Source organism: Nelumbo nucifera, chromosome 3 (genome assembly GCF_055504915.1).
Source record: "Nelumbo nucifera cultivar China Antique chromosome 3, China Antique-T2T, whole genome shotgun sequence".
NCBI lineage: Eukaryota > Viridiplantae > Streptophyta > Magnoliopsida > Proteales > Nelumbonaceae > Nelumbo > Nelumbo nucifera.
Window position 1 is genome coordinate 28,766,613 of NC_142651.1, and position 5,315 is coordinate 28,771,927.

At 32.4% G+C, this 5,315-nt stretch overlaps 1 pseudogene; it reads right to left on the reverse strand.

Moving 5' to 3' along the window:
• Window positions 1-3,356: 3,356 nt before the first annotated feature.
• LOC104594667 (exopolygalacturonase pseudogene) lies at window positions 3,357-5,315 on the reverse strand (annotated as a pseudogene).

Below are 5,315 nucleotides of genomic sequence, written 5' to 3' on the forward strand. Positions count from 1 at the left end.
CTATGTAGATCCACCTAACAAGTAACAACAACTAACACTCCCTCTCTATCTTAACACAAGTTAAAACAAAAGATAAGAACACTTCATATCTACATCTATACTATATATAAAAGTGTGAATGTTGTGTGAAACTCTTTTTGGACTAAAATTAGCCTCTATTTCTTTGTTTAAGAAAAAGTAGAAAAGTCATTTATTATAGTTTTCATGCCAGCTTTTATGACTTCTATAATGGCAATATTTGTGTATTTAATCCATTTTTAATTGTAAGGGTTAAAAATGTAACTTCAATTATTACCTTCCACCTCATTTAATCCCCTCTCATTAAGTTTTGTAGTTAAGGTATTAAATCCCGTTTTATATTATTAAATCTTATATTTAAGTTATTTTTCACTAATTAGATTTATGTCAATATCTTTAACAATATAAATTCATATGTTTTAAAAGTGACTCAAAAACAAAACCATTCTTTATCCAAGTGGTGGCTAAGCAATTCAAACATCCAAATCAAATTGATCAAGCTATGAAGTCATATTTAGGTAATAAATTTCTTAAGATAAAAATAAATACTGAAATTTACAAAAATGTAGAAAACATTAGACACATTTATGATATTTTTATTAATCAAATTAGAAAAATAAGTGTTATAAACAAGAATCTTTTTATTCATAATGAAAATGAAAAATATAACTTAGAACTTGTCAAAAATGGAATATAAAAATTAATAATAAAAAGTTCAACTTTTGGGTCAAATGTATTAACCTTTAAGGTCATGAATAAATAATAAAAATTTATAAAATTTATAAATACAAAAATGAAAAAAATACATAAATTTTGATGTTGCCACTCCATTGAATAAGATTTGCTTCAATGAGAATTTGGTGTATCTTAGATTTTAATATAAGATTGGTATTTAATTTCTCATCTCTTGCATTGATTTTTTTTTTTAATTTCTTCATTGGGGTTGCATTTTTTTTTGTTGTTACAACTTAAAAAGAATCATAGAAACAAGAAAACTCAAAACCAAAATAGAAAAACTAAAAAGCCTAACTAATTTTGGGTATCATATATAATTGAACAAGATTATGAGGTATGAAAGTTTTTTTCAGTTCATTTATCTTTTAAATTTATTTTAAAATAAATGAAAAAATTGGAATTCGTTTGAAAGCAACATGAAAGCCATTAATTGTGACGAACATTTTAACGGTTAAACCATTCAGGTTAATAGTTCTCTAACCATTTCAATGGCTCTTTTGTAAAATAGCAGTTCAGGGCAAAAGGGAACCAATGACTTGATCGGTTCCTGGGCCAAAATGGTTTGACCATTCTATATAATCCGGTTTTTAATGCAGTGGCAAAAATACACATTTTAGAATTTAGTCTCAATTTAATTGTAAGGTTTAAATTATAAATTGAGCTACTACTTTTTGCCTCATTCACTCTATTTTAATCTTACATTTTTATTTTGTTAAATGAACAAAATAAAAGAAAGATACAACAAAAAGATATAACACTACAAAAAAGAGAGTTTAGCGAAGTAGGTAGGCATGTCTATGATACTTAAAACTTCACACTTCGATATGATTATCACGTATTTGGACATGGTGTTTATGTAATTAGATTTGAAACTTGCAATCTACATCTGATTACTAACAAAAAACAAGAAAAAATATAAAAACAGAAAATACAAAATACATAAAGTTTATAGAAAATTTTGGATATATTATTACTATAATTATTATCACTCAGAATCACCATGTGCAAAGCACGCGCACACTTACTAGTTATACAAAAACAGGTAAAATAAATACAACACTATAACCTAAACAAAATGGGTTAATCATTATGAATTTGTGTCTTTACGAAGTAGTCTTGAATGTTGATTTTTTTAACGTTTTGTGACATAGAAAAAGGAGTATGACTACTCTGGGAACTTGTATAGTCTCATTGTTGATAAGAGGCATTGATTATTCTCTCCACATTCCAAACACATCTCCTTGAATCTAGAATATGATTTAGTGGATGGTAGTTTTTGTCATGCCAATTGAGATTGTTCGCTCTTGCTAGAAATTCTTAACCAACCGGTCCTAAAGGTTGTTTGTAAATGAGTTACTCCTTTGTCGGACATGATCACCATTGTTATTATTGCCAGAAAACTTGGAGTCATCATGAATAACAAATAAACACTTTAAATAGTCAATTGAACATTTTTCTTGTGGAGAGAACAATCTCCTCAAAGAGGATGACTTTTTGAAAATATAGAAGAAGAAAGAGGATGACTTTCAACACTATGTGTTTTGATAATAACAAACTCATTGAGAACTTAATGAGTTTTCTAAATGTGCAAGTGTATCCATTAACTTAAGAATGATTATCAAATGCTAAGAGAAGCAAAGCATGAATGGAGATCTAGGTAGCGTCAATCATTTTGAATCATTTTAATGAAAATGATAATTCAAAAGATAAACCAAGAAGGAAGTTTTCCACCATGTGAAAGCCTATTAAGAGGCATTGTATTATTCCTATGTTTATAGTATAATATCATGTTTGCAATTGTATAGCTAGTGGTTAGCATGTTGTCTTCTAAGATAGAAAGGAATGAAAGTTTTGGACACGACCCATAAAGAGTATCCAAGGGCATCTAGTATTTTAAGTAAGAAAGTGAAGGCATCTTGAAAAAGTAACGATAATACCGGTAAGACTATCCATTGCAACAGTCTTGCTAGCACCCAAGAGATCTAGTGATGCGCCAGGGAGAGGATGTAGGATGACATTGGCCAAACCTTTATAAAACTTGTTTGTGTTGTGATTTCCTTGTTCTTTGAATTTATTACGCACATTATTTCTCTTGTCACATGACTTTTCCCATTACCGATCTCCACAACGTTCGATTAGCACTCAAGGTTTTGAAAAGGAGATTAGTTGGGAAAGAAGTGTGTGGAACCCAATTCACCTTCCCTCTTGCGTTATGCTACCTGGGCTAACAATAAGACTAATAGTGGGTGTATTAGAGTACACTCTGATATTTCATTGAGTGAATTCGACGATCTTAATAAAAACTTGGAGAACCCTAATGAATGTAGGTAAGGTATGAGGAATTACTTTCCCAGATGGTGGGGAGCAATCTTAAGTTTTGCTTAAATCCAAGTTGTTAGATGGTTGCTTCATCAACCAAGTAGAAGGATCCCTTCATTAAAGGAAGTAAAATGAATTTAAGACCTTGAAGATATCCTATATTAGATGAAGGGATCGGAACAATGCAGATTTAGGGAGGGCTTTGTAAATTGTAAACTCGCATCTAATTTCAATCAACATATAAGCTCTTAAACAACAAAATTGCATTGCACAAATATCAAAATTTCAGTTGTTTCCTTAAAACATGAAGAGAATACATAAGTTATTAATTATCCTTCACATAGTTGTTCATGCTTCAGGTGGAGCACAAACAGGTGGGACTTGATGGCCAGTAAAGGTTGGCTTGACATTTAAACATGTAGAATTTCCAGGTCCTAGTGGTCCATTATAAACCAAGTTGATTTCTCCAATCTCCACATTCTCACAAGGCACGATCGGGCTGCATGAAAGTATTACACATTGTTGTGTTGCCAAAGTGCCCTTAATGTTATCAAAATTAACTCCACTCACCTTAACACGTGATGGTTGCTGCAAAGAAGAAAGAAAGAATGAAATATAACATTAAACTCACTAAATCTTTATGTTTTACTAAATTTCCCTTATATATGTATATACTAAGTAAGAAAAATTACGTACCGTGTCATAGATTGCATGTGGACAGTAGTTTTGATCTAAGATAATTGGATTGGAGACATTGTTCATTACTATACCAGTAAAAGAGATATCAGAGGCACTTCCAGGCTTAGAGTTAGGCCATGTTTTAATCCTTACACCATTATCTATGTTTGTCAAAGTGCAGTCGCTTACATGCAGTCCAGCCATAGGTTCTTCGTTGTCATAATTACCCAAACTGCCAATGCTAATGCTATGCCCTGGTCCACATGTTACCTTGCTGACGATTAAATCTTTAGTACCATCTCCAACTGAGACACAATCATCACCTGTTCCAATTGTTGCATCCAAAATTTTCACTCCGGTTGATCTTCCAATGTGGATGCCATCGGTGTTAAGACTGTTCGCCGGTGCCGTGACAGTAATATGTTGGAAAGTCACATTGTTTCCACCCAATAGAAAGAGGTTAAACATCTTGCTATTCAATGAGGTTATGTCATGGATGAGACCATTAGTGATAAAGTTGAATCTTACATTCTGTTAATTGTACCAAAGCAAAAGTTTAATAGATTTTGATGACATTTCAAAAATAACTTTAATAATAAGAAAAATACAACTTGGATTAGTTGTACTTAATTCATTGGAAAAAAACTCACTGTTGGTAGTATCCAACAGGTGTCAAAATGCATGCTACAATCGTTCACAGTCCAAGCCTTTTGTCCTTGGCTATCAAAGGTTCCACCTCCAAACTCTGTGAGGCCAGTGATGGTTTCAAAAACAACCCAGACATCAGATTTAATGGCTATTGGATCGGGTGGAGCCTGCACCACACCTTCAATCCAAAAGTTTATTTGTCCTTTGCAGGGTCCTAGAAACTTTACTTCATTCAATATATATGTCCCTTTTGGAATAATAACATGAGCCATCCCTGTTTTGTGCATGCATCTTTTCAAGCGTTGAACAGAGCCTGTACCACACCTTCAATCCGAAAGTTTATTTCTCCTTTGCAGGGTCCTAGAAACTTTACTTCATTCAATGTATATGTCCCTTTTGGAATAACAATTTGAGTCGTCCCTGTTGCTGCGCATGCATCCTTCCAAGCATTCAGTAGAGCCTGATTGTGTTTGTGTTTATACATACAAAACAAGACATATAATGAATTTGACATTCTATATATTGAGTAGATATCATTAAAGTCTGTCAAACTCTAACTTGGGTGATGTCTGCACCGGCTGCTCCACCATACTTTGTCACGTCAAAATGTTGGGCTTCTACAACATACAACAAAAAGAACAATAGAAATATGATATGGAGATTCAATTTCGAACCCATTTTCTATTCTTGCCCTATAATTTCGTCTTCTTCTTCTTCTTCTTTTTCTTCTTAGGACCTACTCCCAATTACAGCCATAATTTATATGATAATATGTATAATAGAAGGTGATCATCGTCTTCCACTTTCTGAATGTTACAAGGGCCAAAAAGCTTGCAAACCTAAGCACATGTCAAAAGGTTACCAAAAACAAAAGGTTTCACTAAATATAGATCCAGATCTACAGGTCATATGTTTCC